The sequence below is a fragment of the Pectinophora gossypiella genome, chromosome 2, assembly GCF_024362695.1.
Source record: "Pectinophora gossypiella chromosome 2, ilPecGoss1.1, whole genome shotgun sequence".
NCBI lineage: Eukaryota > Metazoa > Arthropoda > Insecta > Lepidoptera > Gelechiidae > Pectinophora > Pectinophora gossypiella.
The window spans coordinates 628,672-651,265 of record NC_065405.1 but is presented as its reverse complement, the minus strand read 5'-3'; the positions used below and the strand labels follow the sequence as shown (position 1 = coordinate 651,265).

Sequence of the window (22,594 nt, the reverse complement as noted above, 5' to 3'; positions counted from 1 at the left end):
ACAAAGATAAATTTTACTTAATTTACATTAAGTAAGTAAGTTAGGTATTGGGTAAACTGATTTTGAATGATGATTTGTTTAAATATACTCGTAGAAGTATAATTACTGCATAACTTATTGCTTTATGTTGAGAAAGTAGCACTTAGGAGAAAAATGTATCAATAAACATCATTGGTGTCTTCATCGAAATATTTTAGTATTAATTTATTGTTTATATACGCACTTAAATTTGGTAAAAATATTATTTGTAAAGCGTTAGCGTTATAAAGTAAAAAATGCACATCAATAAATCATAAGTTTGCTTACAAAAAACAAACAGTTTTAGTACTTAAACACTGAAACAGAATTATTTTCAAATAACTTCGAACAATTACCACTTTGATACACCTAAACTAAACATTGTCCATGTACAGCGAGATCCTGAATACTGATTACAGTTTCCGTACTCCCTCCTTTCCAGTCCTAAGCGACATTCAAACCTTCACTGACACGATCATTCCACAGGATACGTCCATCCCTTGTATCCCAGATCGCAAGAATCGGCTAGCACGGCATAGCAGCTTGACAGTTAAAACTCACGCAACCATTGTTGATCGACCTACAAAATCCACCGAAAATGCCTACGACGATGGGAACGACACCGACAGTTCTACTCCGGATCATTCCTGTAGTGTAGGGTAGATACACATACTTAATTGATTATTATTATGTGAGGGTATTTGTATGACGTTTCATTCGGATAAAATAAATGGTAGCTAAAGATCGAGCTCGTTTGATTTTATTATTGAAATATCACATTGGCGATCGAGGCTGGTGATTTTCGCGTATCAGTTAACGGTATCAGTTAATTCAACCGCATAAACAACGGACGGGACAATGTCGGTCGGGAAAGTCGGGGAATTCAACGTCGCGAGTGGCACGTGGTCTTCGTACGTGGACCGAGTGGAAATGTACTTTGTGGTGAATAAAGTGGAAAAGGAACTAAAATTACCAACGCTCATAGCGGTTATGGGAGATGAAGCCTACGAATTACTAGTAAACCTGGCAAGTCCTAAAAAACCATCGGAAATAACATATGAGACAGCGGTCGAGCTGTTACGTAACCATTTACAACCAACACCGTCGACCCTCGCTGAGCGGTATCGGTTTAGACAGCGCCGGCAGGCGGGTGACGAGAATATTGCGAATTACGTCACCGAATTAAAAAGACTTGCTCGTAACTGCAAATTTGAATCGAATCTAAACGAGAACCTACGAGATCAGTTTGTCTGCGGATTAAGGAGCGATGTCATTCGCCAGAGACTCTTCGCAGAGGATGACTCTCTGACGTATACAAAAGCGGTAAAGATCGCAACTTCTCTCGAGGCGGCGGAGCGGGACGCGGCTGCAGTGGAGGAAAAACCGCATACAGGCAATGCAAACAACGCAGCCAACGTGTTCGCGATGGGTGGCGGCGGCAGAGGAGCGCGAGTCGGAGATAACTCACTGCATGGGCGCGCGGGGTATGGCGCGCGGGATACAGCACGAGGCACAGCAAGCTGGCGGGCAGCCAGCACGGACGGAGCGGGCCGTGGAGGAGCGCGCGGGGGCGCGCGCGGAGGGCGCGGAGCAGCGCGCGGCCGAGGACTCGGCCGGCTCGTCGGTCGCCCTTGCGGGGCATGCGGGGCGACGGATCACAACTACCATGGGTGCCGATTCCGCGAGTATGAGTGCAGCCGGTGCCGACGGGTGGGACACCTGCGGCGGGTGTGCCCGGAAGCGGCTCGTGGCGATTTCGGAGGGCGGAGCGCCACCGTTCACTATGCGGACGCCGAGGAACACCAAGAAGAGGAAGCAAACCAGGAGGAAGACTTTCATCACCTGTGCTTAAGTGACTACAGAGCGGTGAGTCTACCGATCAAAATAGATGACCACACTATACGTATGGAGATAGATACTGGTACTGCCGTATCATGTGTGAGTAAAAATACGTTTGATAGGTATTTCAATAACCATATCATCGAGAACAATGAACTTGTGCTCAATTTTTATGATGGGTCGAAAATAAAACCATTAGGCGTTATAAAGCCAATGGTGAGTTACGGGAAGGAAAGTAAACAATTAGAACTTTTCATTATAGACGGGGGTACCACCTCACTCCTCGGCAGACAGTGGTTAACCGAACTAAATATTAATATTCCACAGTTCAATAACTGCAACAGTATTAAAAGTGAACGTGAACAAATGTCGAAAGAAATAAATGTATTGTTACACAGGTATAAGGAGTTACTTGACGGCAGTCTGGGGCGGTACACGGGGGGCAAAGCCACCTTGCGCGTTCGGGAAGGCGCGCAGCCGGTGTTTCATCGCGCGCGGCCGCTGCCGTACGCGCTGCGCGAACGCGTCGACACGGCATTGGACGAGATGCTGCGCGCCGGTGTCATCGAGCCAGTCGACTGCTCCGACTGGGCCTCGCCCCTAGTACCGGTAAATAAACCTGATGGTTCCTTGAGAATTTGTGCTGACTACAAGTCGACTGTAAACCCGATATTACTGATAGATCGTTATCCCTTACCTAGAATAGATGATGTAATGGTAAGCCTAAGCGGAGCGCGGTATTTTTCTAAAATCGACTTATCACAAGCGTATAACCAAATAGAGTTAGATGACTCAAAACAAATAACAGTCATTAATACGCACCGAGGCCTATATAGGTACAATAGGTTAGTGTATGGGCTCTCTTCGAGCCCGGGCATTTTCCAGAGGATTATGTGTAACTTACTACAGGGTATTCCAAACGTAGAAATATTTCTGGATGACGTCATCATAGGTGGAAAAAGTAAACAAGATCATTTATTAGCATTAGAGGAGGTATTTAAGAGATTGAATGAACATGGATTGAAGTTAAAAAGTAACAAGTGCGTGTTTCTTGTTAACGAGGTACGTTACTTAGGGTACATAATTAGTCAAGAAGGTATTAAGACAGATCCGTCAAAAATCGAAGCAATCATGGGCATACCTAGACCCTCTAATGTCTCTCAACTGAGGTCATTCCTAGGAATTATCAATTTTTATGGAAAATTTGTAAGGAATATGAGTGCAAGGTTAACACCATTATACGAGTTATTACAAAAAGGACGGGAATGGATCTGGTCGCAAGAATGTGAGTCAACTTTTTTATCAATTAAGAAGTCTTTGTCTAGCGCAGAGGTTTTAGCCCATTACGATCCGAGTAAACCATTATTCATGACGTGTGACGCGAGCCCGCACGGGGTAGGGGGGGTGCTGACACAGCTGACCGCCGACGGCCGCAGCGAGCGCCCCGTCGCTTATACCTCGCGTACGCTGTCGGATGCGGAGAAAAATTACTCACAAATCCACAAAGAGGCCCTTGCAATCATATTCAGTGTAAATAAATTTCACCAATATCTATATGGACGCCATTTCACCTTACGCACGGATCATAAGCCGCTCGTATCCATTTTTGGACCAAATACCGGTATTCCCACCATGATAGCCAGTCGTATGCAACGATGGGCAATCATTCTATCGGCTTATTCTTTCAATATCGAGTACGTGCGTACCGATGAGAACGCGGCGGATGGCCTATCACGGTTACCGGTCACCGAGGAAAAAGTAGGTAATTCAATGGCGCCACCGGAGCAAACTTATTTACATTATGTTCAACAAGCTTTATTACTAGATTATCATGAAATTAAAAGGGAAACATTACGTGACCCACTTCTATCTAAGATATTGAGTTATATTCGCGACGGGTGGCCATCACAGTGCGAGATTACGAATTTACAACCCTTTTTCAATAGGAAAAAAGAATTATATGAGGAACTAGGATGTGTCATGTGGGGCCATAGATTAGTAGTTCCCGAAAATTGCAAAGAAAAGGTATTAACTTTAATTCATGAGCCCCACATGGGGATAGTTAAATCAAAATCGCTGGCACGTAGTTACGTGTGGTGGGCAGGGGTGGACGAGGCAGTGGAGCGGATGTGCCGCGAGTGCGCCGTGTGCGCGGCGCATGCCGACGCGCCGCCGCGACACGCGCCGCGCATGTGGCCCTGGCCGCACCGGCCCTGGTCCCGCCTGCATTTAGACTATTTAGGACCTATTGCGGGCCGCACATACTTGATAGTTGTAGATGCTACCACCAAGTGGTTGGAGGTTTTCAATGTAAGTAGTGGTACTACTACAAACGGGCTTATAGATCGGCTTTGCGAATTATTTAGTAGATGGGGTTTACCAAAACAAATAGTAAGCGATAATGGCCCTCAATTTACTTCAAAGCAGTTTGAGGATTATACAAAGGCCAACGGCATCGATCACATTTTCACGGCACCATATCATCCGGCGTCTAACGGTTTAGCCGAAAATGCGGTTAAGACTGTAAAACGAGCAATAAAAAAAGCAATATATGAAAAAAGAAATATTGACCGGGCTTTGTGCGATTTCCTAATCTATTACAGAAACATAGAACATTCCACAACAGGTGAAAGCCCGGCTATGCTACTTTTAGGGAGACGCTTGCGAACACGATTAGACATGATTAAACCGGACAGGGAATCTCGAGTACACAGAGCACAACAACGCCAGAAGGAGTCAGCGGGAGGAGTAAGTAGATCTGTGGACATAAATGACGAAATATGGTACAAGCAATTTTTAAAAGGGGAGAAGTGGCTCCCGGGACGAGTAATTGATAGCGTAGGACCGAGTAATTTTAGAGTGAAGGGTAAAGATGGGGTTATGGTACACCGACACATTGATCAACTGCATAAAAGACCTAGTGGTAGGTTATCATTAGTTACTACAACAGCTAACTTAGGACAACAGTCTAGCACAAATTCTCAACCAAATCATACAGGTTTAGAGGTGGGCAGTCCTCAGAAGTCGGATGGACAGTCGGAGCAGACGACTGACGAGGCGAGGGTTGGGTCGCCGGCGACAGAGCAAGGAGCGCAGCCTAGCGGGGTAGATAGGAGCGCAGCAACTTCACCCGATTGGCAATTTGCTTCGCCCACCGTGACACCGCCCCGAACTCGGCCTATAAGACAGTGTCGGCTAAATAAAGTGCCTAATTATAGAACTTAGATTTTCTTGTTGTTGATTTATATAAACCATAGCATTTAAGTTAGATACTGTTCTTGTTGGGTTATATTAACCTTTTATTTCATATATCTTATCTAGATTTATATAAAAGCATTTTAGTTGGTATTATTGTTTAAAGTACTCATATAACTACTCAAGTAACTTGTAAAATATAATTACCTATATAAACATATGTTATAGTTTAGTGGGGAGGAATGTAGTGTAGGGTAGATACACATACTTAATTGATTATTATTATGTGAGGGTATTTGTATGACGTTTCATTCGGATAAAATAAATGGTAGCTAAAGATCGAGCTCGTTTGATTTTATTATTGAAATATCACAATTCCAACCTGCGACATTCATCCATATGACAGCTTACTTGATCTGAGTGGAACTCAGCTAAAGCAATCGAGTGATACCTGGCTCCATCTTCCAGCCAGCTCCACTTCACTCTCATGCACCGGTCGCACCCGCAGCCAAGTGTTCATCCTGCCAGTTCACTTCACGCCCGTTCTCTCGTCCCCTAAAGATGAGCCTCCACAGCGTTAACGGCTGGGAAGGGCATGCACACATTGCCAATTGATTAACACACATTTTAATTCAGTGATTGTGACTAATAAAATGGTAAACCTAGCTTTGAAATTCAATGTAACCATCATCAAATCGAGTGCAAACTTGTTAAAGTCAGTTCTATCGTTAAATTATACGAAAAGAAGAAAAAACAAGATAGAATGAATATAAATAATAATAAATAATTCGCAATATACGATAATTTCAGCACATGATTTAACCGATCTAAAAAAACCCAATAAGCTTAATAACAGAGATGAACTGTTCAGTCTTTTCAAGAAGTGCCACCCTAAATAAAGTTACGTTAAACTTAAAAGTTCTAATATGATAACGTTATTCGAGAAAGGTTGGTCATTTTCGATTCGGTGCCTGGGTAGTAGTACTTTTATGTCATGTCTTTCGCGAACGCGACCTAAAGCTACATACAGTTGACCGTGACTAAACATATCAGATCTAAGATCGGCCCCAACGCGACTAATCGTTTGACCTTGGCTCTTGTGAATTGTCATTGCGTAACACACCTGCAATGGGAATTGACGGCGACACATCTCGTAAGGGCTGTTATGTTCTATAGGCACTTTAAAAAGAATTCGAGGGATCAAATAATCTCCTAGTTCACCTTGTTTCCGAACTTTAATAATATATGGAGATGTTTCAACAACTATTAATTTGGTGCCATTTACTAAGCCGTCCGCGAAACTAAGATTACGCGTGATTACACAAACACATTCTAATTTTAATTGTAAGTCGAAATCTGGAACACCTTGTGGTCGAAGTTTATGTAAAAATTCGGGACTAAAATATACTTGATCAGCGTTGTCGCTTAAAACTTTGTCTATGGCATAAAAATGTAATACTTCTTCTGGTAGTTTGTCTAAAATAACGGCATTAATTTCTCTAACTGCATCGTTACGGGTGCATAGAATCGCTCTGAAGGAGCATACGCCTGGCTCAGTAAGGGTAACTTCTGGGAATACAAAATCAATTAAATCTTCTAATTCAGTAACATAATCAATGGATTCAAGTTGGACTAATTGCAAATCATTATTATTTCTTTCTAACCTAAGAGCAGGTAATGAATTTGAACCCAGTTTTAAAAGAAATTCTGCATACTGTGCGTCATCCTTACATCTCTGTGAAGTTACCAAACTAAATTTTTTCAATTGTTTCCAAATAGGAGAAGTTTTTAGTGACGCGTTTAATATATCAAAATTCGTTCGTGCTTCTGGGACTACAGGAGGAATTTGACGAAAATCTCCTGCAAAAATAATTATTTTAGAACCAAAAATTTTATCTGACCTCATCAAATCCTGCAATGATCTATTTAATAAATTTATAAGGTATTTATGAGCCATCGGCGCTTCATCATACACAATGAGATTAGAATTGTAAATCAATTCAGCTCTTTGAGTACCATTTGAGATGTTCCAGTATCCGCTATCATCTAATAGATGTAAAGGAAATCTAAACAAGGAATGAGCCGTCATTCCGTTTGTGTAATTTTGAGCAGCAATTGCAGACGATGCACAGGTTAAAACTATACCTTTAAGGTTACCGCGGATATATGCAGTTATGACCTTCAATAAAAGCGTTTTTCCGGTGCCGGCCGGACCATCGATAAAAATCGCACAGTTGTTGGATTCTCGGTAAACACTATCTACGCAAAGCTTTTCCACGTAATCGAATACGGCACGTTGATCGGGGGATAACTGTGGCAACCACTCTTCTACATATGATTTCAAACTATCTAAATCATATTCAGTGCGTTCCCTATCCAATTCCGTTGACCTGTAAATTACTTCTGGCAAACCTTGTTCTACTAAAGAAGTTCCGTGTCTACGTAGCATTCTATCTATTTGAATGAGGCACATGTTAAACGCGTTTTCTTCGTCATCTGGCACCCTGTAAAGGAAATCTTCGGCCAATTGACGTTTATACGTGTTCCACAGTGACGCCACTGAGGCACCATTAACAGCCAGCGTTACAAAAAAGCTACGAAGTCGTGGTCCGGTTAAAAAAGTGGAAGCTTCTTCCATAGCCCGTTCATATTCGACTGCGTCGTCCGCAAGTCCTACGAATTTGATAGCTTCTTGAAAAGTTGTGCAATTTGGACCTCCAATTTGAAGTAAATCCGCGAAACTACGACAAGGGTAAACACTTAAAAGAAGTCTTAAAAAGAACTGTTCACCTCTGTTCGGCGCGACCCAAAATAGACGCGCGACGAGCTTACCCCGCATTCTCCGCGTAAGAAATTTGCCGTTTTGCATTTGCACCGCCTGAACTGTCTTTAAATATGGATCTTTCGCATGAATATTATAAGTTTCGAAAAAGTCTAAGTAGGATACCCGATCAAACTCCTCAGTTAAAGACCTACTGAAATAGTCTAAAAGATCTGAACCTACATTATTAACTGCTTCGTTCGCGTGGCCAGGCTTAAAAAATACTGAATTTTGATCGGGCAAATGTACTGTTAACATTTTTACCGTAGGGTTCCTAGCTACAATATCAAATTCGAGAACACGCCACGCTGCTTCGCTAGAACTAATATATCGCTTAGAGACAAATTGTTCGATTTCATCCTCACGGTGTTCTTCATCAACAACGGCAATACGGGCTTCATCAGGTCCTTTTGTCATATATTTAAATAAATACTTAATTATAGCACGCTGTGTGGACACTTCTAAATTTATGTGAGCATCATATTTTAGGAGAAGAGCAGGATTATAAGGAACGACCCATAAATCATTAACTATTACGTCTCTGCCGCGATATTTAATAATCGCCTGATTTTTACTATTGCGACGTAAATGTATAAAACCTCTATCGTCACTGAAGGTGACTGGTGTTTCCTTTTTTGGGAAATATTTTAAGCAGTTTTTCTTTTCATTATTCTAACATGGCAAATTAGTTCGGTAAGGAGGACCGCATGGACCGTGTATCATATGATCCATGACAACTTTGTATAATAAAGTTTGTGCTGGATCGGGTATGGTAGCACGAACAAACTTATCAATATCCAGACTTTCTACTGATCCACCACCTTCCACTCTAAAAGCAATATGCGCGTGTGGTAGTCCTCTTTTTTGGAACTCTATAACATGCATTAAGTATATAAACAATTTTTCCGAACCATTTACCCGATATTAAATCTTTTAATAACTCTCCGAGTTTTAAGTTGAAAACTCGAGCACATGTAAGGGGGTCTTTTGATCGACCTGATAATGTTGAATTTTTTATTTCAGGCCAGTTGGGGTTACAAGTTAAAGTTAAAAAATATGATGGTGGACCTAACCTGTTTACCATTGCTATAGCATCCAGGTATTTCTTTTTCATGTACCGTGGACCCCCTGACAATGAGCTAGGTAAATAATTTTTACCAGGTTCTACTCCACCTTCTCCTAAAATAAACTCGTCATTAATTAATTCTTGGAGTGGAGCTACTCTTAGCCTGTTTTGTTGTTTAGTTTGGCTATTTTTCAAAAACCGCAAGCGTTCTTCTAAAACTCTACAAAACATATCGACTAACCACTCTTCAGATAAACGACCAAATATGCTAAATCGCGATTCTGATAAAAGTAAACAACGGACATATTTAACCTGATTAAGCTTATTGCCCTTATTACCTCTCATATCTGGATGCCAACCCGTATTTCCGTGAGGATATAAGAGAGGATACTGGAAAGTCTCGTATAAGGAATCCATTATATCTATTGTTCGAGGCCTACCGTCTGCTATCTTTTTAACTACAATACAGCGTTGAGTAAAATCTTCGCGGTCTGTACTAATAATTGCGGCAATTTCTTGACCAATAGGTTGATCTCCTAGGATATTACCGTGAGTCGCACGAGTAGTTTTTTCGAACTTCAAGAAAGCTTCTGATGATACCTCTAAACTTAACATTTTAAAACATTTTATGTATGGATTAACTGTGTGCATGAACCCTGTAATCATTCGAACTACCGTCTTATCTAAACTTAATTCGCCAGCTAAACTATCTCTCTCGCTACTGTCATTTATGTAAAAATTAATATTATTAGGACTTTCGTTGTAAGACAAATCAAAGATACGGTGGTAAATACGTCCTTGAAATTTTAGAAAAGATATACCTTCTGGATGATGGTAACCGTGGGAAACACCTAATGCCGAAAATGCAAAAATATTATTGTAAGCGCGTGGTCTATTTAAAAAAGCTGAATTTGAATAAAATTCTTCATTTAATGGGTGAAAATTCTGAACGTTATAATCTCCTGAATGACAACACCATTGTCGCCAAGATTTCTCTTCTTCGAACAATGGAGCATTACAATTTGGACATCTATATGTTTTATCAGACAGAAGCGACGTATTTTTCAAATTATATAACCTAATAATATTAAGTTCGTGTCCCTATTTTTCACCTATTAATTTTTTTGAATATCTCAGCGGCGTTTCTATGTTACGACTATTCTCTGTGTATTTTCGTGCTGCTTTTTTGATAATTTCGGGGTGGAGCTCGTTATAACGTTGAACGGCTTCGCGTTGAACGTCTGGGTTGCGTTCGTTATAACGTTGAACGGCCTCGCGATGAACATCTGGGTTGCGTTCGTTGTAACGTTGAACAGCCTGGCGATGAACAGCGGGGTTTCTTTTTGTGTATTTCCTTACAGCTACGCGGTGCGCGTTTTCTTTGCGCGGATTCGGTCCGCGTTTCTGTTTTTTGGGTCGGCCGCCTTTATTTCTAACGCATTGATTTTCGACTTCATTATCAATTCTTTCTAATAGGACAACTGGTTTTAAAGTTGTCAATTTTAAATCATTTGTAGAGTCATTATCTGAATTTTGCACATAGGTTTTAAATGGGGCCAGTGTTGACTGATAGTTCATCAAAATCGAATCTAAAGTTTGATTCACATTCAGTAATGGTGAAGATATTAAATCTACTAAAATGGACTGTGACGTTTCGGAACTAACCCGCGATTCATTTTGCCATATAAGGTCGTCATTTAGTACTCTTAATCTTGTCAATGAGTATTCGGATCCGTCGTAAATTTCATTCGCGAGCAAAAGTTTTGCTAGGGCTTCGGTTGAATTACATTTAAATAAACGTGCTACGTAAGGACCGTCCTCTGGCTTTCCCTTTCCTATATTAATGTTTTTGCTGTTAACCGCATGGCTGTTAAAGAAATAATATTCACCATTAAACCGCCAAAAACTAAAAGTATAACCCTGACCCGTAAACAATATGCTATCCGTACTGTCGTTGTGATTTGAATTGTTTACATTATAAGCGAATTGCGAATCAACAGTATAGTCATTTGTATTAAAAAACACTCTGTTGTCCAATATATTTTTTAACGTTAATAAACCTATGTCTTTATTCGCGGGAGTTGTAGGATACGTATTAGAAATGATCCAATTGTCCTCCATGCTAACTATATGTACGACGTTACTGCCGACGCGAAGCTCATTGGGTAATTCGTCTGGCATAAAATAACTGACACCCCTCTGAAGTAAATATTTTAACTGCATGTAAAGTGTATCCCCCATTTTTAAAATTTCATCAATTTCGGCAGTAACGAAAGATGCGCGATTATGGAACACAGAATAAATTGAAGCGCATGCTGAGATAACCGTACATTGCGAATTGTTACCTTCATACATATCGGAGCCTTGGTGTGTTAGACCTAATGAAACAGTAAATGTTAGATATGAATTTATTTAATAGATAAGGTAATACACCCTATTATTGACACCCCTACTGACTTTATTAGAAAAAAATAAGAAAAATTTCCGTGCTATATAAACAAAAATGATTAGACCGTACCAATAATTTAAGGTGCTAATAATTAGGCAGTTTTTACCCTATATACTTAAAAAATATAATTATCAATATTATCATTCTCCAATAATCTTTTTTTAATAAAAATAAAATATTCACAGATATAATTAGGTACAGGGAATGCAATAATTAGTATAGGAAAATTAAATTACCTATTATTAAAAAATAAACTACACACTTAAAATTTCAGTCGGATCAATAAACCTAGGTAACTTTGTTTAAGAACTTTTACACAATGCCGTCAGCTCGTGCCGCACAAAGCAGCAAAAGCAAAGTCACGACAGTCATGTAGAGCGCACTTTGTACTTGAACTTGTTGAACATCAAAAGTCGATCAATAAATTCGTCAACATTGCCATCGTAGCTGTGGCTAAAGTGAAAAAATACGAAGCGCCCACTTTACAATATTCAAAATGGCATAACGGTTCTGTAAGTAATGATATGGTATATAAAATAAAAAACTTATGGAATACTGAAACTATGAGCTTAAGACTATCGAATATCATTCTAAGCAACTATCTAAAAAAAAAAAACATACTTAAGATTACGCATATTTCCCGGAAGTGTGCTGGACATACTATTAGAGGTGGAGATAAATGGAGCAAAGTTGTTACACTATGGTACCCCATAAGAGAAACAGGGGTAGGCAATTTAAAAGGAGGGCCGACGAAATAATGTCAATGGCTGGAAACACTAAGACCTGGACCAGATTCGTAGATAATAAAAAAGAATATAGAGAAATGGGGAGGCCTTTGCCCGAAGTCAGAGATTGGTTATTGTAGATTAAGGAAAAACTTTAAAATGTAATTTTTATATCTGAAAAAAGGCTATAAATAGATAAAAATATTTCCCATTGGGATAGGCAGAGACCACGCGATTCCACTTACTACGATCCTGACACATTATACTATAACCTGACTTATAATATCTGACTTATATTATAAGTTAGGTAGTATAACAAGAAACATTATTTACATCTATAAAAGTAATAACAATGTTAAATTTAGGTACTTACGTGTTTGAGATCCTCACTGGGACGGATTCTTATAAAATAGCTCAATTCCAGGAGAGCTTCGGCAGCTTCCCTCTCTAAGTTACTGATCGCACTAACAGACGGCATTTCAAACTGTTTTGTAGAAAAAAGTACTATTAAAATGTTTTAAACTAAATGTGATGAAGATAATATAAGAATTAATTCATTTTAGCATTTCACCGTTTAAACGTTTAAATCATTGAAAAATTCGTTTGGTACCCATACTTCCGTGAAAACACAGCCGTCAAAAGTTTACGCGTAGCATTGGTGTACGACGACCACTTCAACTGCTTCAACAAACTCGCTGGCACCCTGGCATGCCCATCTCCAACTGGCCCCCGTAACATTCCAAACTATAAACAAATTCTTTAATAATTTGTTAATACAAATTATTTAACAACTGCTTAATCACAGATACCAGGTGATGTAATACTTACCGTGTCATTATTAATGAATCAGTTTCTTTTCTGAATGTCTTTGGACGATTTTCTCTTCAGCGAGGTGGTATCTCAATTGAGTGAAGATGCAAATTTGTCGCGTTCTTGTGTTCTGTTTCATCGTTAATAGTTTCAAAAATAAATAAAAAAAAGACATTATGGTATGCGTTAAATTAACAACTTTTCGCCATCTAGTAAAGTTTATGTCCCATGTTAAAAGGGTGTATGTATAACATATGGGACATACCGTTTTACGACTCGAATTTCGTTTTTTTTACATTTTGATATGGTAGTTAGGTAGTATAACAAGAAACATTATTTACATCTATAAAAGTAATAACAATGTTGAATTTAGGTACTTACGTGTTTGATCCTCACCGGGACGGATTCTTATAAAATAGCTCAATTCCAGGAGAGCTTCGGCAGCTTCCCACTCTAGGTTACTGATCGCACGAACAGACGGCATTTCAAACTGTTTTAAGCTAAATGTGAGGTAGATACTGTAATAATTTATTAATTTTAGCAGTTCACAGTTTAAACGAAAGTTCTGGTTTAAATCTAAAAGGTTTAATTCTCACAGTAAAAATCAAGTGAAGTTGATGCTAAAAATACACAAAAAGAAATATTATTGTCAGAGACGTGGTAATGACGACTTGTCACAACTGAACACTGAGGTATAATGAGGCTATATCTCTCACTTACCTGATCACTCAACCCCCACCCTTTACCCTAGTCCAGACTTCCCTATTGTTCTTCTATGGGCATTGTTGGGTATTTAGGTATAAACATACTAACCAACACTAATCACTTCCTTTTTTACCGACCTTTTGTTTAATGAAAGATATCGTGTCGGCTCCTATTGTATTTCTGTAGGTCTGCCGTGTCATACGAATCTCTGCTATCTCAAAAAATGCTGTTTTGAGTAAATCGCCTTTAAAGTTTTTTTCAGTTAATCGTCGGTATAGTTCGTATTAAGTGAAATATCTGTCATCAAAATATCAGAAAATATTCTAAAATGTACTCTGAATAACAGGCACTTTTGATTTTTTTCTTTATTATAATAGTTTATATTTAAATCGAGTTTAAGAGTTGTGCATGACCACTCTTCCATAGAAATGTGGTCACGCGGTCTGTGATATATTAAGTTAACAGAGTTTGGCACATGCAGCCGGTTTGTTATTATAACTTTAATCTATCTATGCTAATTATTAGTTGTAAGAGATGATCGTTACAAGCTTTCTATATAAGGACTGCTTTTTGGGGTAGCCCGGGTTGAGTAGACTAAGTGAAATGGATACAAGGAAAATATTTATATTAAGTACTTAGTTTAATTTTGATATCTACAAAATTGGAAATATTAATGTACAAGTTGGGAAAACCTTTTTTTCTACCCTGACATACTTTTTTGCTTCGTACACATTCATCAATCAGCAATCAGGAACTCAGAATTATGTAATTTTATAATTTTAAATAAAATAATCTAAAATATAATAAATGTTTAGAAAACATATTTGTGAAATATATAATTATGTTCAAACTTCTTCTCAATACAATGAAAAAAATGGGATTCCAACAGCATGTTTGCAATCATCAATGCCACACACTCACAATGCCATAGTTAAAAATGTTTTAGGCATAACCTTCAGGAATCGATTAATTCCTCCTCACAATTTTCATCACTCTATAATCATCGGCACACATGCAACACCCCTTACTCAAAACATCTGTTGAACCCTTACTAAATTCAACCATCCTCAAGGCCAGCACATCACACCCCCTTGGAAACACCTTCCAGTAGTTCGTCGCAAAATAAAATAATGTTTTCGTGGCCAAGAGTCTGCATTGTCGTACCTTCCCACGGCTGATTTACTCTTTCTCCACACAATCTGCTAGACTGCATAACTCCCCTCTCCCGAAAACTTGTCTGCTATGCAAGCACGAACTGTGCCAGACACAATAGAAGTTTGCACCGGCTAGAAAAATACTCCCTACGTTTTTTGTAGCCACAAGCGTAGAAGAGTCAATCAAGACGATCATTGCTGAAAATGGATCTCCACTCTCAACAAGAATGTACAAGAATGGATCCTGTGAAGTTTGTACTTCAGAGTAGGAATTTGGTTTTCTATTGCGAGGGACAACCCTCGAAGAAAGTAGAAAATAAAACTATAAAAACTGGCCTCCTCCGCCTGCTTCGCCTCAGTATCATATTTCACCCTTGAGACAAACGTCTCAATGAACAGAACCAACGTTCTTGAAAAAAGCAATCCCCACAGCTAGCCTGGGCATGCAAATAGCCTCCTGCACATCCACAGCAAATACCTCGTCAACAGTAGGTACCTTCATTATTTAGATCGCCCTCTAAACATCTATGGGACTTATTCCACATATGAAACCCGTAGATATTCAGAAGATGGTGTTAAAATTGAAAGTACTGCCAAAAAGCTTTTAGCTTAGGATCATATTTACATACTATGATTGTGGAAACCAACCGTAAAGGATTATTTTTTCGAGAAAGACAGTTCCACTGCAGGCTGAAAAGTCCATAATACAGCATCAGCATTCTGTCTCTTTATTGAACAACCCTTGTAACCACAAGAACTTGGCTTTGAATTGTGACAATTATACCTCACAAAAGAAAAATATAATTCTCTTCTTGGCTATGATGAGATCAATCAACTCGTACTCACTTGTGACTGCAGAATACACAAAGCTCTGTAACCAGGGTACACCCTCATGGCAACTGATACAGTTCCCGGTTGCACAGCGAACTTTTGAATTCTCGAGAGTAAAAAAGATTGACGATCTGACAGATTATCACAAAAATCGACAACACAGACCATCAGTCCACAAAACCTGAATCCGTTTCGCGACAAACCACAAAAACCGCTTCCAAAGGGGATACATAGAACCATTGAAGAAGCCGAACCCAGCAAAGGTTCAACAAACGTTTTTCAAAAAATCGCATTTGGCTAACGAGAATCATCTAGGAACAAAAGCAATAAACAAAATAACCCTGTGCTCATGAACTATTTACGATTTTGGTGCTGCAATTGATGATCAAAACTAAAAATAATATTAATAGCGACGATGTTATCGCTTGCTCAGTTATAAAAGCCCAGGGTTACATCTATTGCAATTTTTTATACAACAAGAAAAGTCACAAGACCTTATCATCCTCATCACATTTGAGTATGCTTTCTCACAACAAACAGTTTTCCAGCCTGGTATTGTATCCTCCCATTGATGGTTCTTACAAAACTCGATCCTTTGACCAACGGTTCCAGGTAGTATCACTGTTCTAAAGAAGTTTCCCATTCTTATTCAAACCAAAAAATATTGCCCCTTTATGCCTGGTTCAAAACATTTTGGGTCCTCGACTTCTCTCTCAGATTCAGGAAGTGTTTCCTCCCTGGGCGCCGGGTTGGCAAGTACAAAGAATTTCGCGAATCGCTAGGATTGCCTTCGTCGTAGTCACGCCTATCTATTGTAACTTTTAGTTAGATGAGTTAGGCGTGACCCACATGCAAAAAAATCAAGTTAGCAGACTTTGTCAACCTCTGTATCTCAAAAAGTATCAATAAATTTTAAAATGTTTTTATTGAACTATGTAAAGCATAGGATATAAACCCCTTTTGCACTGGTTATTCGTAACTCGACTATTTTAAGATAGCAGTCTTGTGCGTGACACGGCAGAGGTACACAATACACAAAAGGGCTAGTAAGAGATTATGGTAATAAACCTCATTGAAAATTAAAAATAAACACATGGCTTTTTCTTGAAGCATTCTCAAAGCAAGAAGCTCAATGAGCTCAATGAGCTTCGGCAGCTTCCCACTCTAAGTTACTGATCGCAGGAACAGACGGCATTTCGAACTGTTTTATAGAAAAAAGGACTATTAAATGTATTAAACTAAATATGAGGTAGGTACTATCAAAATAAATTCATTTTAGCAGTTCACAGTTCAAAAGTTTAAATAATTGAAAAATTCGTTTGGTACACATACTTCCGTGAAAACACAGCCGTCAAAAGTTTAAGCGTAGCATTGGTGTACGACGACCACTTTAACTGCTTCAACAAACTCGCTGGCACCCTGGCATGCCCATCTCCAATTGGCCCCCGTAACATTCCAAACTAATAACTAATTACTTATTTAACAACTGCTTAATCACAGATACCAGGTGATGACTTACCGTGTCTTTATTAATGACTCAGTTTCTTTTCTGAATGTCTTTGGCCGATTTTCTCTTCAGCGAGGTGGTATCTCCATTGAGTGAAGATGCAGATTTGTTGCGTTCTTGCGTTCACAATATGAAGTGTCCTGTCGACAGCGGGCTTGGTAGCGTCGTCGATTGGTAATTTTGCTGCAATATGATAAAATCAATAATTTAGTGTGATAATGAAAAACATGGTAGTTAGGTATTATAACAACAATACAGATGTCAAATAACAATGTTGAATTTAGGTACTTACGTGTTTGAGATCCTCACTGGGATGGATTCTTGTAAAATAGCTCAATTCCAGGAGAGCTTCGGCAGCTTCCCTCTCTAAGTTACTGATCGCACTAACAGACGGCATTTCAAACTGTTTTGTAGAAAAAAGTACTATTAAAATGTTTTAAACTAAATGTGATGTAGATAATAAAAGAATTAATTCATTTTAGCATTTCACCGTTTAAACGTTCAAATCATTGAAAAATTAGTTTGGTACACATACTTCCGTGAAAACACATCCGTTAAAAGTTTACGTTTAGCATTGGTGTACGACGACCACTTCAACTGCTTCAATAAACTCAATCAATCAATCAATAATTTTTTATTTGCCAGAATACAATTTACAAAAGATTGTGTAGTATTACAGTATGTCATAGTATTCAACCTTAGCTAGGCATGCAAATATTTTAACAATTTGAGAACAAAACTTGCAATCATAATAAAAAAAATAACGTATTAAAAGACAAATAATCATTTAAATCATAAAAACAATTCTCCAACAACCAATTTCTCAACTCGCTGGCACCCTGGCATGGCCATCTCCAATTTGCCCCCGTAACATTTCAAACTAATAACTAATTATTTAACAACTGCTTGTTGCAACTGCGGAAATAGTTTGGAAAAATAAATTAAAATAAAAAGACATTATGGTACGCGTTAAATTAACAACTTTTCGCTATTTAGTTAAGTTTACGTCCCATGTTACAAGGGTGTATGTATAACATATGGGACATACCGTTTTACGACTCGAATTAAGTTTTTTTACATTTTGATATGGTAGTTAGGTAGTATAACAAGAAACATTATTTACATCTATAAAAGTAATAACAATGTTGAATTTAGGTACTTACGTGTATGAGATCCTCACTGGGATGGATTCTTGTAAAATAGCTCAATTCTAGGAGAGCTTCGGCAGCTTCCCACTCTAGGTTACTGATCGCACGAACAGACGGCATTTGAAACTGTTTTGTAGAAAAAAGTACTATTAAAATGTTTTATACTATAACAATTTACTATTACAGTTTAAACGAAAGTTTTGGTTTAAATGTAAAATGTTTAATTCTCACAGTAAAAAGCAAGTGAAGTTGATGCTAAGAATACACAAAAAAAATATATAATTGTCAGAGACGTGGTAATGACGACTTGTCACAACTGAACACTGAGGTATAATGAGGCTATATCTCTCACTTACCTGATCACTCAACCCCCACCATTTACCCTAGTCCAGACTTCCCTATTGTTCTTCTATGGGCATTGTTGAGTATTCAGGTATAAACATACTGAACAACACTAATCACTTTCTTTTTTACCGACCTTTTGTTTAATGAAAGATATCGTGTCGGCTCTTATTGTATTTCTGTAGGTATAAAATACACAAAATGGCTAGTGAGAGATTATGGTAATAAACCTCATTGAAAATTAAAAATAAACACATGGCTTTTTCTTGAAGCATTCTCAAAGCAAGAAGCTCAATGAGCTCAATGAGCTTCGGCAGCTTCCCACTCTAAGTTACTGATCGCAGGAACAGACGGAATTTCAAACTGTTTTGTGGAAAAAAGTGTTATTAAAATGTTTTAAACTAAATGTGATGCAGAAGAATTAATTCAGTTTAGCATTTCACCGTTAAAACGTTTAAATCATTTAAAAATTCGTTTGGTACACATACTTCCGTGGAAACAAAGCCGTCAAAAGTTTACGCTTAGCATTGGTGTACGACGACCACTTCAACTGCTTCAACAAACTCGCTGGCACCCTGGCATGCCCATCTCCAATTGGCCCCCGTAACATTCCAAACTATAAACAAATTCTTTAACAATTTGTTAATACAAATTATTTAACAACTGCTTAATCACAGATACCAGGTGATGTAATACTTACCGTGTCATTATTAATGACTCAGTTTCTTTTCTGAATGTCTTTGGTCGATTTTCTCTTCAGCGAGGTGGTATCTCCATTGAGTGAAGATGCAGATGTGTTGCGTTCTTGCGTTCACAATATGAAGTGTCCTGTCGACAGGGGGCTTGGTCGCGTCGTCGATTGGTAGTTTTGCTGCAATATGATAAACTCAATAATTTAGCGTGATAACGAAAAACATGGTAGTTAGGTATTATAACAAGAATTATTATTTACATCTACTTATAGATGTCAAATAACAATGTTGAATTTAGGTACTTACGTGTTTGAGATCCTCACTGGGACGGATTCTTATAAAATAGCTCAATCCCAGGAGAGCTTCGGCAGCTTCCCACTCTAGGTTACTGATCGCACGAACAGACGGCATTTCAAACTGTTTTAAGTTAAATGTGAGGATACTATAACAATTTATTAATTTTAGCAGTTCACAGTTTAAACGAAAGTTTTGGTTTAAATCTAAAATGTTTAATTCTCACAGTAAAAAGCAAGTGAAATTGATGCTTTGAATACACAAAAAAAATATTATAATTGTCAGAGACGTGGTAATAACGACTTGTCACAACTGAACACTGAGGTATAATGAGGCTATATCTCTCACTTACCTGATCACTCAACCCCCACCCTTTACCCTAGTCCAGACTTCCCTATTGTTCTTCTATGGGCATTGTTGGGTATTCACTTCAGGTATAAACATACTGGACAACACTAATCACTTCCTTTTTTACCGACCTTTTGTTTAATGAAATATATCGTGTCGGCTCCTATTGTATTTCTGTAGGTACACAATACACAAAAGGGCTAGTAAGAGATTATGGTAATAAACCTCATTGAAAATTAAAAATCTACACGTGGCTTTTTCTTGAAGAATTCTTAAAGCAAGAAGCTTAATGAGTTTCGTATTTGATTCAAAGTCATTTTTTACTATGAAATTAAATGCCCGCTGGATACCTAATTCGTTGCTACCCGAAACACTGTCATGTAAATTGTATACTTACTTAAAATATAACCACAAGTTGCACCATTATTGGTTGACTTGGTTACGGATGATAAAAATCTAGCAAAGCTCTTCCATATATTACTTTTGATGGTGAGAAATCGCATTATCCTCAGCGCTCCCCATTTGCAGGCCATGTAGTGAATGCCATATGTTGTAAATCTACACTAAGTAACGTCAAAAAAAAAGAAATCGCATGTGTGGTATATTTAACAAAATCTAATTCATCGATTTAAAAGAAATCAAATAGCTAGAACTTCCATTCAACGAAAGCTTACATTGTATTCTTGAATGACACTGCCTGACCATATTGTTAAGTCATATCTCATTGATCTACTTAATATGTCTGTGCCGCGATCGATTGTTTCAATAGAAACAGTTAGGATAATCGTCATAATTGAAATCACTGCTGTTATTATTAGAAGATAAACAGTCGATATTTATCGTTACAAGACTGACACCGTGTACTTAGTATTAATTCGATATAAGCTTTCGCTAACATTCCAAACTATTAACAAATTCTTTAACAACTAACTCCTTAATCACAGATACCAGGTGATGTAATACTTACTTACTTACTTAATGACTCAGTTTCTTTTCTGAATGTCTTTGGCCGATTTTCTCTTCAGCGAGGTGGTATCTCCATTGAGTGAAGATGCAGATGTGTTGCGTTCTTTTTCATCAGAAATAGTTTGTAAAAATTAATTAAAAATAAACATAGTGTATGCGTTATATTAACAACTTTTCTCCAGCTAGTTATGTTTACGTCCCATGTTATAAGGGTGTATGGGATGCATTATTACATTCTGTTGTTTTTATTAATATAACAAACATATTGGACATACCGTTTTACGACTCGAATTTCACTTTCTTACATTTTGATGTTACTTGGGCAGAGGTCTCAACAAGCGAGTGTTAATCTTTTCAGAACCGGACCGCATGCGCTAGTCAGTTAAAATTGGTTCTCGGAGCTGTGATAACTTCCCTATTTAAGCACTGGGGGTCTAAACAGGCCACATTGAAGCTTCCGAAGCACGGATCATCTTTCTATCGGGGTGATCAGCCTGTAATATCTCAACCAAACTAGGGATCACAAGATCCTTCCAGATCATGAGTCCAACGCTCAACACTAGATCATGGAGGTCGATAAGACGTCGTCATAATATTAAAAACAAAAACTGCTCACGATAAGGGAAAATCTGCTGGAATTCAGCTTCATACCAAAAGAGAATAAATAAACTCTGAGCTTTCTTTTATCTAACCTTAATCCTTCATTCTTTATGACACACAATCTGAGTCTTACATCTTGCGACAAGTTACAAATGTAGGTATTAGGAATGTCCCCCACATCTGGCGATATGTTATGAAGGAATAATTCCCAGCCTGGTACAAAGTCTAAGGTTTTTCCCTATTTATATTATATAGTCTTAATAGAACACACAAGCTTACGACTACATCTCAATTGGGTTAGTCATAGGTGCATCCATCTTAAGATGAACGAAGTACCCACACCTCACCGAGCTTCCTGTTAGACCAGCGTGATAGGTGAGCCGTATCACCGCCTACAATATCCAAGCCAACTCTCAAATAGTGTCTGTTCACTCTTGCCTTGAAAACCCCAAAATAATATATAAGTAAAGATTTAAAACAAAACACATAGGCTGGAGATAATATTTTGTCAGTAATTCAAGCCAGGAACATCTTAAAAAAACAGCTTCATTTCTACATACACGTATAAATTCTACATTGTAACTTTTTTCTAAAACATCAAACGAAACTCTTCTTTAAACTTTGGTGTACGATCACGAGTAATATGTATACACTTTGATACCATGTCACATTAACTTTTTTGACAATTTAAATCGTAAGTCTCATTTAGTGTCAAATGATGACAGTGCGACAGGGTTCTAAAGTGGGTACACATGATATTTCTCATGACTGTGCAATAAGTTATCCAGATTTCGTATAAATTGTGCCGGATTGATAACTTACAATCTGTCTGTCCGTCAGTCGGGAAGTAGCGTGCGCAGTGGCGGCCGCGATCGCGCACTTTTGCTCGAGTAACTGTGGAAAAAAATAGTTTTTCTAACTATTCATTACATACTAGCTTTAATGAGACTAAACGGTAAAATACTGTGTAATAAAAAGTAGAATGTTTTACATTAGTGTGTTTTAAGGGCGGAGTAGTGTGTGTAACTAATTGATGGCAACTTTATAGCCAAATAATGGGGGTAAAAGGGGTGAATTACTTTGA

The 22,594-nt window shown here is 38.2% G+C and overlaps 1 protein-coding gene across 7 annotated transcripts in view; it reads left to right on the top strand.

Moving 5' to 3' along the window:
• The window catches only part of LOC126373964 (phospholipid scramblase 3-like), a 188,156-nt gene that overhangs the window by 143,054 nt on the left and 22,508 nt on the right, over window positions 1–22,594 (top strand). The window contains exon 1 of one of the 7 annotated variants that reach the window (XM_050020396.1): window positions 22,363–22,465. The exons of 4 other annotated variants lie outside the window; for them this stretch is intronic. The gene's annotated coding sequence lies outside the window, so the exon portion shown is untranslated. Of the gene's footprint in view, window positions 1–22,362; window positions 22,488–22,594 lie in introns of those variants that run through there. 2 more of the 7 variants (XM_050020415.1, XM_050020406.1) reach the window with 2 other exon arrangements.